Consider the following 13,155-nt stretch of genomic DNA (forward strand, 5'->3'; position numbering starts at 1 on the left):
AATTTTGGTGTACCTAATGGCTATAGGCTATACATAAAGGTGAACATTTAGTTTTGCTGGCCTTTAAGTAAGCAGGAAGTGAAGTTGAAATCCAAGTACTTGACCATGGCTGATTAGCTGCTGGAAAGTGTGAAAGCTTATTTCACTGTCAACTCACGCCTTACAAAAAGATAAGTACATTGCCAGTCGTTCAGTAGAAAGCAATCATACTTTACCTTATGGGTTTATAATACACTACACATACAGTTATACATTAAGAGGCAAGTTTAATTCTAAAACGCATCATGAGAGTCTTTGTCTATATGCAAATGGATGAAAACTAATTTTGAAATATACTAAAGAGCACACATTATGCACCCATTCTATTTGCAGAAGACTGATAATGCATTCAACTTTCTAGTGTTTCAGCTATCACAGCTTTTTTTTTTTTGGTCCCTTTTCTGGAGTACAAAGACACGGAAAGTCATTTTTATCTCCCTTCATGATAGAGAAACTCCATGTGGATCTTGTAAAAGTCATTTAATTTAGTTCTCACGTTTGAACTTTGAAAAAGCACTGACTTGTTTTACAAGAAAGAGCAGCTGAAAATCATAACTGTGTTTAGAGACTTTTTGTTCCTCGTTATGGATTACTGGACTTTTGTTTTTTAAGGAACATCCAAAATTAAAGTGAAAAAAATACCATATAATTCCTTGCAGGACAATTAATCATCCTTAGAAAGTTAATACACTTTAAAGCAACACAGCGGTATATAGAAGAATGTAAAATATTATACGGGACAGGGCCGACATTACGATATACAGAAAAAAAGGGGCAATTGCCCCAGGGGCCAGCATCTATGGGGCCCCCCAGAGTGTCTACCACCATCCTACTTAACCTATTTTGGTTCCTGGACGTAGTTTCTACGTCCAGGAACTATGCGCGCTACCGCGCGCCCCATCGTGCGCGTGCACGCGCACTCCCGGCCGCGTATTCGGTAGCCAAGGAATCAATGTATCGGGCTATGGAGCCCGATCATTGATTCCTCTCCCCCGCTGAAAAAGCGACAGCTTCTCTCGGAACCTGAGCTTTTTCTGGCCGTCTCCTTCCCGATGTGTCACTCTAAGTGCGTGCTACGCTTAGAGTGACGTCATGTAAACAAACTCATGGCCGCCATCTTGTGGCCAAAAAGTAATACTACACCTGAAAAAAAAAAAAAAAAAAAGAATTAACACACATTTACATTATAAATCTATTGTTTACCTCCCACCCTCCCAAAAGTACCCAAATAAAATGTTTAGTATAAAAAAAAAAAACCATTACAATAAAAAAAAAAAAACATGTAAATATTTACCTAAGGGTCTAAACTCTTTAAATATCAATGTAAAGATGAAATATTTCTATATTTTTTTTTATTTTAAACTTGTAAATAGTGATAGATGCAAAATGGAAAAAATGCACCTTTATTTCCAAATAAAATATTGTCGCCATACATTGTGATAGGGACATAATTTTAACGGTGTAATAACCGGGACATATGGACAAATACAATACGCGAGTTTTAATTATGGAGGCATGTATTATTTTAAAACTATAATGGCTGAAAACTGAGAAATAATGAATTTTTCCATTTTTTCTTATTCTTCCTGTTAAAATGCATTTACAGTAAAGTGTCTCTTAGCAAAATGTACCCCCCAAAGAAAGCCTAATTGGTGGCGGAAAAAACAAGATATAGATCAGTGCATTGTGATAAGTAGTGATAAAGTTATAGGCTAATGAATGGGAGGTGAACATTTCTCACGTGAAAACGACGGAACCTGAATGGGTTAATTACCTTGCCCCTTCCCTGTCATCCCTGCCTCCATAACACTGGGGGGGAAGGGGGGTCTTCAGGTGCACACCAGACTACTATACTGGAGGGAGGGGGACTTCCATGTTACTCTTGCCCCGGGGCCTAATTGTAGCTAGGACCATTTCTGACTTAGGAGACCCAATTTTACATGAATTATCCTGGTTTCAGCACCAGGAAAGTACCTCTGCCCTCACTGTTAAGTTCAGCCTAGACTATTCAGTTATGCAGCCTTCTCTTCTCATGGCACTCTGTTCTGAAGAAGGCAGAAAACCTAGTCTCCCACACAACACCACCGCAGACCCTGCCACTAGAGTTGGGCCGAACCTCCGATTTTAGGTTCGCGAACCGGGTTCGCGAACTTTCGCGGAAGGTTCGGTTCGCGTTAAAGTTCGCGAACCGCAATAGACTTCAATGGGGATGCGAACTTTGAAAAAAAAAAAAAATTATGCTGGCCACAAAAGTGATGGAAAAGATGTTTCAAGGGGTCTAACACCTGGAGGGGGGCATGGCGGAGTGGGATACACGCCAAAAGTCACCGGGAAAAATCTGGATTTGACGCAAAGCAGCGTTTTAAGGGCAGAAATCACATTGAATGCTAAATGACAGGCCTAAAGTGCTTTAAAACATCTTGCATGTGTATACATCAATCAGGGAGTGTAATTAAGGTACTGCTTCACACTGACACACCAAACTCCACTGAACAGAACAGGTATGCAGTGGCGGGTTCACTGAACAGAACAGGTATGCAGTGGCGGGTCCACTGAACAGGTATACAGTGGCGGGTCCACTGAACAGAACAGGTATGCAGTGGCGGGTTCACTAAACAGGTATACAGTGGCGGGTCCACTGAACAGAACAGGTATGCAGTGGTGGGTTCACAGAACAGGTATGCAGTGGCAGGATCAATGAACAGGTATGCAGTGGCAGGATCACTGAACAGGTATGCAGTGGCAGGATCAATGAACAGGTATGCAGTGGCAGGATCACTGAACAGGTATGCAGTGGCAGGATCAATGAACAGGTATGCAGTGGCAGGATCAATGAACAGGTATGCAGTGGCAGGATCAATGAACAGGTATGCAGTGGCAGGATCAATGAACAGGTATGCAGTGGCAGGATCACTGAACAGGTATGCAGTGGCAGGATCAATGAACAGGTATGCAGTGGCAGGATCAATGAACAGGTATGCAGTGGCAGGATCAATGAACAGGTATGCAGTGGCAGGATCAATGAACAGGTATGCAGTGGCAGGATCAATGAACAGGTATGCAGCCAGGGACAAGCTAAGGCTAACTAATCTTTCCCTATGAGAGACTGCAGTAGCTCGCCCTACTCTAACTAATGCAGGCACACGAGTGGCCACGGCCGCCGCTGCCTGCCTATATAAGGCGGGGTGGGGCTCCAGGGGCTAGTGTAGCCTAATTGGCTACACTGGGCCTGCTGACTGTGATGTAGAGGGTCAAAGTTGACCCTCAGTGCATTATGGGGCGAACCGCAATGGGGCGAACTTTTCCGCAATAAAGTTCGCGTGCGGTACCCGCACGCGAACCACCTAGGTTCGCGCGAACCAGGTTCGCCGGCGAACCGTTCGGCCCAACTCTACCTGCCACTACCTACAAGCCAGAGTTCAGCTATTTGATCCATACTCACCGCCACAGAGCACAGCACTCCAGCACCCAAATTACACAGTGTATGCTGCTATAGCTGCAATATCTATTGTGGCCTATGCCAGTGCTTATTATCGGATTGGCGCCTTGTGCCTAATTTAACCTGTGCGGTCAGGAGAGCCTATAAATCTTTGAGGTAAGTGTATATATTAACCCTTTTCCCCTCAGATGTACTGTAATATAATAAATATACTGTTTAGTACTAACACTTTTTTTTCTTATCGTATAAAGAGTACTGACCAGCACACAGTACACTGAATCTGTCAATATAAATAGCCGATAAACTGCTGATAGCCCCATCATATGCAACTTTCAAGCAGCAAGAGTTGCAGGCACATATTTAAAATGCAGCTATTTTATTATCCATATGCAGATACATGCAGAGGAGGCCCCCAGGGAGAGCGCCCCCTACTTTACAGCGGTTTCTTCATTTTCAAACCTAAGCCTGCTACCTCTCCTGCTTTAAACTCGTTTTCGTTACCATTAAGAGCGTCATACTGTATTACATATTAAAATAAGCAGAACATTGAAGTCAACATAGCATCCCCATTGAAGTCAACATCGCATCAATAAAGATATAAAATAAATAAATAAATAAATAAATAAATAAATAAAAAGAATTAGATTTTGGCCCAGGCCTGGGGTCACACAAACATGATGGCATAAGCCAAATTTGCTTGAGACCTTTCATGTTATTTAAAGATTACAGGCAACAGGAAACTGATTCCAAAGTCATGTACACATGGCTTTATAATCCCTCTCGAATAACACAATTCAGTAGTTTGCTACTAATGCTGGGCATACACGGCTCGATTTTGCCGCTCGATTCTCCCGCTCGATCGATTCCACACTCGATTCCACAGGCGATTCTCTTCCGCTCGTTTTTTTCTTATTTTCCATTGTGTTCAATGCGGTATCGATCGGGTGGGAGATCGGACATGTCGCAAATTATCTATCAAGTTATCTAAATGGCTCAAAAACGAACCGTGTATTCCCAGAGAGAAATGATCGAAATGCAAAAATAAGATAAGGTTTTAGTTTACATATCTGGTATATCATAGGAGTCAGATGAGATTATTTGTCTACCCATTAGTTATCAATAGGGAGAGGGTCCTAAAAGGGTCAGCATTTTTATAGTTAAAGGGTATTTTTAGTGAATAAAAGTGAACAGTTTGACTTGCCTGCCTGGGGATTCTTCTAGCCACTGTTGTCATTCTGGTTCCTTGCCGTTGTTCCAATCATCCGTGCAGCTGCTGGGCTCCTCCGCAAGCTGGCTTCTTCTGTGCATGTGGCCCCAGCCTTGTGCCTCCTTGATCATAAACCTGTGACCAGGAGCATTGGGCACTTGTGCAGTTGCAATTTTTTCAAACTGCACAAGCACAAAAAGCTCCCGGCCATGAGAGCATGATCGAGGCGTGCGCAGCTTGAGGCCATGCATGCATCTTTCAGGCAGACAGAGTGGCTGAAGGGATTAACATAGCATGGCGGTGAGAGACCAGCACGACTATAGTGGGCTAGCAGAAGCACCAGGTAAGTTAAACTGTGCACTTCATTTTACTTTAAATTTGCTTTAACGTGCACCAGAGACAACAGATACTTACCATTTTATACATCCCTGGGGCTTCCTCCAGCCCCATGCGCACAGATCGCTCCCACGCCGCTGTCCTCTGTTGTCTGCAGCTCCGGTATCAGGTCCCGTTACTTAGGCCAGTTGCGGACAGTCTGCGCAAGTGAAGTGCGCTCTCTATGTAATGCTCCAGCGGCTGCTGGAAAGACACGAAAGCTCACACTTCCTCTTGCGCATACTGGTAGCGACTGGCCGAAACAACAAGACACGATACCGGAACTGCAGGCAGCGGAGGATAGCAGCGTGGCAGCAATCCGTGCGCATGGGGCTGGTGGAAGCCTCAGGGACTTATAAAAACAGTAAGTATTCGTCATCTCTGGTACACTTTAAGGGCTGGAACACACTGTTTCTCTCAGCAATGCAGGTGTTGTGCATTATGCACAAACGCATGGCACCTGCTGCATTGCTCTCTGTTGCAGCAACTATGCTGAATAGAACAACTCTGTGTTGTACTCAAAATGCATGCAGCGGTGCGTTTTGACAATGTACTGCATCTCAGCGCATCAGCGTGCCTAGAAGCATAAGCTGGTAACCTGCACTCATAGCCTGTTCATCTAACAGGTACCACTTTGAACCCAATAAAGCTTTTCAGCTTTGCTGGACATTCCATTTTTTTTTTGCTCATTCGATACATTATTTCTAGAATTTACGTAAGCTCTACTGTGCTTTTATACTGACAGCTTTGGGTCACAGAAAGCACTATTTGGATCTGCTACTGTATGTTCTGCTCTGTTTACCTTATTTTGAGGGGTGGGGGATCCAAGTAGAAAAACTTTGAGAAGCTGTCCATGCATTTTAATGTGATATTTACACTTCTGCTTACCAACGACCTGGTCTTCATAATCAAAACCATTCCATTACCCCAGGAGCAGCATTGGAGGTTGGTAATGAGATATTTTTTTTCTGTGACCAGCTAAGTACATTTTGATAGATGAGCAAATAAAAAGATGAAGAAACAACGCGTTTCGCGCCAATGCTTATGTCTCTGTGTTTTTATGCAAATTGCGCAGCAAAATGGAAAACGTGCTTATGGCTTTCATTAGGACTGCACTACTATACATCTCTATACAGCTCCAGAGTAGTTGCAGCAGTGATGGAGAGAAGCAATGATGTGTGCAGTATACAAAAAAAGGTCTCTAGCAGAACTGCAATAAAGACACCCTGAACTGCATTAACCGCAAACCTGGAAAGCCTGAGAGTTTTAATAAAATTCCAGCAAGGAAAAGACACCCTTGAGTTTTAAACAAGCACAAATGTGATTTTAGCCAAAGCAGCTCATTTTAACTCCAGTCAGAGCTGAGCAGTCCCACAGCGAATCCACTGGCCTAAATTATGCCGGAGAAACATTCCAGCAGACAGCAAGAGAGCTTGAAAAACAAAAGTTCATCTCGGAGACAACTAATCATTCCAAATAGATCACTCTAACCACATTAGCACAGCGTGAGAAATGATAGGTTGCAGCTCTTAAAATAAGGTAATGTTTCTTAAAGCTGGACTCCGGGAGAGATCAAATTTTATCTTTGAAGTCTGTTTTACCTAGGAATTGCTGCAGTGCTACATACTCCGTGGCAGAGTGTAAATACTACATTTTTTTTGTAAATTGTTGCTTGTAGACTACTCTTTTGGTAGATCTGATAAGCACCTTAAAGGGAACCTAAACTGAGAAGGATATTAATTTTTCCTTATAAAATAATACCAGTTGCCTGACTCTCCTGCTGATCCTGTGTCTCTAATAAACTTTCAGCCACAGCCCCTCAACAAAGATTGCAGATTAGGTGCTCTGGAAAAAATGTACGTATTTGTATATATGTTATAAATTTTACAGTTTTTCGCTGTAGTGCCCCTTTAAGTCCACGGATCCGCTGAGCAGATCAGTCAAAACTGTTACTATCACACACATTCAACTGTCGTTCAAACAAGCGGCTTGAACGACAAGTCGTTCAGAAATATCAGACATGTGCACGTACCGTAAGGTTCCCTTTAAGCCTGACCTCGTGACATTTTTACCATAAGGCGCTTGATGGTGATGGACAGTACCATGGCTGTCAAGATCCTAATGGGTATTTTTAAATTGCTCGTCCCACCCTGTAAGTGTCAGACATTGTTGACATGGCAGAGGGGGGAGGACAGGAGGATAGGGTACATGCTACTATGTTGCTGTATTATATCCTGCAGAGGACACCGCAGGAGGTGCATGAAGTTCTAGAGTTTGAATGCCAGTTTCACCAAGAGAAAACAAAGTTAACCTAAAGTGAAAAGGAAATGGCAGCTGACTTGCCTGGTGGTCCTGCACATTCATGCCTCTAATACTTTAAGCCATTGACTCTGAAAAACCACCATTCGGATCAGATGCAAATCTGAGAAGATTAACTGCATGCTTGTTTCAGATGTGTGATTTAGACACTACTGATGCCAGAATGATCAGCAAGACGGTCGCACGACTGGTAAGGGGAAATAAATATGACAGCCTCCATATACCTCTTGCTTTAGGTTCCCTTTAGATAACAAGCTCCCTACGGGAAGTTACATCACAGGTGAGAGGAAGGTTGATATCAGAGCTTCCTGTGTGAGAATAAAAATATAAGTACAGCCAGTACAGTTTGTTTCTGATTCTCTCTCTGACATCTATGGCCATCTATGGCCTCGATTCATAAACAGCAGTGCGATAAGAAAAATCTTGTCGGGAAAATACCGCACTCGGTATTTTCCAGGTCTGTGTGCTAATTCATAAAGATTTCCCCAGCTGCCCTTGGAGGTCGGTAAATTACCGCAGCCCATTGAGCGGTAGAGTAGAGCAGTGTCTAGATTCTCTCTTTGCCCTGCAGAAATGAATCACACAGATGGCTCTCTCCACTGATGACTCAGACAGATGAGTCACACAGTCTTTCCCTGCCTGCTCAAATGACTCACACAGAGGGCTCTCTCCACTGATGACTCAGACAGATGAGTCACACAGTCTTTCCCTGCCTGCTCAAATGACTCACACAGACTGCTCTCTGGCTCTCTCCACAGATGACTCAAACAGACTTCGGCTCTCTGCAATTTGCATTCATCAGAGGTGTGTGTGTGTGTGTGTGTGTGTGTGTGTGTGTGTGTGTGTGTGTGTGTGTGTGTGTGTGTGTGTGTGTGTGTGTGCGTGCGTGCGTGCGTGCGTGTGTGTGTCTAGCACCCCCAACCCCCTCCTTCCTTCCCCCAAACATCACAGTTTTTTTTTTTTAAATCTGTACTTAAAAGTGTAAATGAACATGCATTGCTTACAAATTAAGTTGTCACTTACACCTACTATATTACATATAGGTTTAAGGAATTAATATGAATGTATATGTTCTACTTTTGACTAAACCGAGCGACTGCTTAGATGCAAATAAATTTTATAATAGTCCACTGACGAACCTTAGCTGAATGCAGTGAACTATGTATGCAGCTATACATTGCTATAGTATTACAGACTGCGAGAAAGAGGCCCGTACTTTAATTAATAAGCCTTTCCTCACATTGCCTGGCAGGTTATTTCACACTCTAACAACCCTTACAATGCAACAGCTTCTCACCATCTCCGAAGCTCACCACAGCCGACTCTGTCAATAGATAGAACAAAGATCATTCATCATTAGCAAATACGCTTTCCATCTCTTTGGGATCACCAAGACTTTTTTTTTGCCCTGAACAATGACCAAAGACTTAACAGAATGTTAGCATAACCTAGATCTCTAGCTGTGCTCCTGTGGCCAGCTTCTATTATGTTGATGTCATCGTTTTGTTAGACCGAGATAAAAAAGATACATGACTCAGTCCTTCCCCTCAGGTAGGAAAAAAGAGAATGTTTCTGATTGAGGAATGGATGAGAGATTTGATTTTCTCCTTTATCCATTTTCTCTCTTGGCTACAGGTTCTGATTGAATCACCGCAGTAAAATTCCAAGAAAAGCCAAATCGGTCATGATGGCTGCAAAGTGGCTAAATTGGACATGGAGAATTATAGACTAGATCAATTAGGGCAGATCGGAGAAGGAGAAAAGAAATGGCCTACTTATCGCCGGGCATCTGCTGTTCATTCCAGCTGCCCAGGGAGGTTTTAAAGAAATAGCCAGCAATCATGATTACAGTTCTCTGTGCAAGGCGAAGAATTGGCTTTTTTAAACCTACAAGACTGTCTTCCGCAATACTGCACTCTCTGGGATGTATTTCATTTCATTTTTCCAGCACATTTTGCATCTGCCAGCCCAACGTAAAACTGTAGGGATCAAGAATACAACATTTGTGGGTAAATGAAATGTCCCAAGTAAGTTACCTCTGGTCCCCGATGCTCCTCTACATTCTTTGACAGGTGCCTCCTCTCCTAGCACTGCTCTAAAAGCAGAGGAAATGCTGCAGTTGCTATGCCAAGATGGTCACCATCACCCTATCCGGTACTGAGCTCTTCGATAAAATATGGGGGTGGCTTTGGCTGACGTTGTCGCTACCCATATGTAATTGCTAGAATATATGTATGCATATATTCTCATAGTTCATATTCTCAGCACTGCGTAATATGTTGGCGCTTAATAAATACAATAAATAAATAAAAATAAATCGCGTATCCCTCACCGCGGCCACGCCAGTATCTTGTAATGATAGACTGCATGGCACTCAGAAAAAATGACCACGCTCAATGCTGAATTAAGCAAATAAAAAGTCATTAATCATCAATAAGAAGATATTCCAGTTAAATCCACACTGGCAGAAACACCGTAGATGTCCCCCACAGTTTGGAATAGTCTAAATATTCAACCAACTCGTCATATGTAAGGGAAACAAGGAAAGCACATACCGTAATCAATTCCAAGTTGATTATGCTATGTGCTTTCCTTGTTTCCCTTACATATGACGTGTTGGCTGAATATTAAGAGACTGTTCCAAACTGTGGGGGACATCTACGGTGTTACTTTCTGCCTGTGTGGATTTACCTGGAATATCTTCCGATTGGTGATGAATGACTTTTTATTTGCTTAATTCAGCATTGAGCGCGGTCATTTTTTCTGAGTGACTTTGTGCAATTGAACAGTTTGCTGTGACTAGCGCACTACGTCTGTTATTGCTTATTCTGTCCATTAACACATATACATTTTTCTTCTAGACTGCATGGCACGCCCACCGACACTCTCCATTGGCTGCCGCGCCTCCACTGGTGTAAGTTTGTGCGTTAACCTGGTAACACTCACCCGGGACAACGGAGATGTCTCCTAACAGCTGATCTTGGATTACGAGCGGTTGGCGCAAATTTCATAGTGCAGACTGCAATTATGCAGTCTGCCGTTACAAGATGCTGGAGTGGCCGCAGTGAGGAATACGCTATGAGAATATATGTACACAGGGAGACAGAGGATTATTTCCGCAGGTTAGTGTGACAAGCTGCAACAATGGTTTGCTTTATTAAATTAATGCATTTATTGTATCCATGTGTGCACAACAATGAGGGGGCGTGGCCCTGGATTTACGTGGTTTGCCTTGTGATCACTATGATTATAGATGTTAGAGCACTAGGATGGAATGTTTGTATGCCTGCACTTTTCTGAAGAAGGGGATCCTCTGTGGCCCCGAAACAATTGTCATATTTAGTGCTGACAAAAGCACTAAGGAATAAAACGCAATTTTGAAAACTTTAATGGTGTGCTAGCCAACCTCGGACTGTTCATTGTATCATTGCATCCTCCACTAGTTCCACCCCCTTTCTCTCCCCCAATGAGATTGACCTTAAAGAAGAACTGTAGTGAAAAGAACATAATGAATAAAATTGGATTTTGTTTACAATATAAATTTATAGGTAATTTAGTCAGAGTTTGTCATTGTAAGATCTTTCCTCTCGATTTAAATTATGAAATGCTTTACTGGTGGTGACTTCTTCAGTTCTGCCAGGTGATCTGACCGGAATGTTAGTTCTATGCACAGTGGGAGATACTGCTTGCTTGGCAGTTGGAAAAAGCTGTTATTTCCCATAATGCAATGAGTTTCACAGACCACGGTCCAGGACATCACACTGTGGGAGGGGTGTCATTCAGGCCCCCTGATGATCTATTCAAGAAAAAGTAAGGATTTGTCGTTGGAAAGGGAGTATCAGCTGCTGATTGGGATGAAGTTCAATTCTTGGTTAAAGCTCCTCTTTAATACTGGCTGAATGGTTCGCCAACATATTTCTGAATATGTAGAAACAATCTCAGGTGTATTTTTGTTTTTAACTTTTCTGAGGCTTTGTGAATGCACTGACTAAGTGGCTATGTTTGAGTTTTGCACCAAGATCTCTTTAAATTTAAATCTTTGCAAGTAGTTTAGTTCAGGTACAGGTCTACTTTAAAATGGAAACATAGAATCATGTGTTCAAGTCTCGTAATTCCCTTTACAGAATGCAAAGCAGGTTTTATGTTGCAGTTTATTCTTAAAAAAATGACTTCTCAAAGGTATGTGCATTAAGTGGAGCGGAGTGTAAACATTGTGCAGTCCATCGCTGATGTTTAATTAGGCTTCCTGCCATGATAAAAACAGATATGGAATTGTCTGATTTTCACGGTTTGCGTGAATACACATGAGAAATGAATTTAAATTCCAATAAACTAGAATGTGAAGCCAGCCAATTTATGTCACCCCCGCTCAGCATGGGGCCGCGCATTACGCTTGCACAGCACTCAGGGAAGACAAATGAAGCCCACTGAGGTTTCATAAGTATTATTTAAACTCAATGCTGCCCCATTAGGATGGCCATATTTTAGAAAGGATCAATGCAAACAAATGAACGTATTCTCCAGGAGCAAAACCTTTAAAAAATTATCTACAACACGTGAGCAATTTTTTTTACGCTCTAAAGCAAACCTGAAGTGAAAAGCTGCTGAGACAAACAATTGTGTCGATAGCCCTAACCCTAAGTTGGAATCCCATAGGCACCATTTACACTTATTTGAATTCATGCGTGTCGTGCAGAATTTAATGAATTTCAAAGGCATTGGTATTTGACCTATTTTTTTTTTTTGTGCATTTTGCATTTTTTCTGCATTTTTAAATCGTGCTGCAGTGCTTCTTTTATTTCTATTTTTTTTAAGCTGGATGCATTTGCATGTAAATTAACTTTATTGGTTTTTAAGGACAAAATTGCAGCATCCAAACAAACAAACAAAAAAAAAAAAAATACACAAAATTGCAGAGGGGCCAATTTAAGGACAAAACCTGAAATACTGACGAGGAGTACATGGCGTCTTGGTCGCCAGGCAGTTAGGCACAGGGCGAGCTGAATGACCACTTTTTCTGCTGCCGCTAAACTCCCCAGGGGAGATAAACACTATTCCCCTATGATTTGCGGTCTGGCAGCCTCCGGAGCCCCGAATTACCTCTACGCAGAGTGCGCGTCATAGCCGTGCGCCAAAATAACCTGCTTCGACTGAGGAGCAACCTACGGTACTCTGTTCTATAAAGAAGGGAGGAAGGGGCAGAACAAGCAGCAGGTATCCCTCTGCAGCCAAAAGCAGGAACTACAGCAGCATTAGCCAAGTCAGATGTAACTTTTTATATTCTACTGTATATTACCTGGTTATCATAAACATGGCTGAAACAGGATTCAGTGTTTGGAAGGATCCAATAATCTGTGCCTGTTTAATCAATTTGTAAGCATAATATATATATACACATATACATATATATATATATATATATATATATATATATATATATGTATGTATATATATATATATATATATATATGTATATATGTATATATATGTATATATATATATATATGTATATATATATATATATGTATATATATATATATATATATATATATATATATATATATATATATATATATATATATATATGTGTATGTATGTATGTATGTATGTATGTATGTATGTATGTATGTATGTATGTATGTATGTATGTATGTATGTATGTATGTATGTATGTATGTATATATATATATATATATATATATATATATATATATATATATATATATATATATATATATATATATATATTCAGTGTACACTCTTCTACAGTCATTTT

At 41.5% G+C, this 13,155-nt stretch overlaps 1 protein-coding gene across 2 annotated transcripts in view; it reads right to left on the bottom strand.

The window, feature by feature from the left end:
• Nucleotides 1-13,155, bottom strand: part of LUZP2 (leucine zipper protein 2) — a 917,784-nt gene that overhangs the window by 721,691 nt on the left and 182,938 nt on the right. The window lies entirely within an intron of this gene.

This window comes from Hyperolius riggenbachi, chromosome 11 (genome assembly GCF_040937935.1).
Source record: "Hyperolius riggenbachi isolate aHypRig1 chromosome 11, aHypRig1.pri, whole genome shotgun sequence".
NCBI lineage: Eukaryota > Metazoa > Chordata > Amphibia > Anura > Hyperoliidae > Hyperolius > Hyperolius riggenbachi.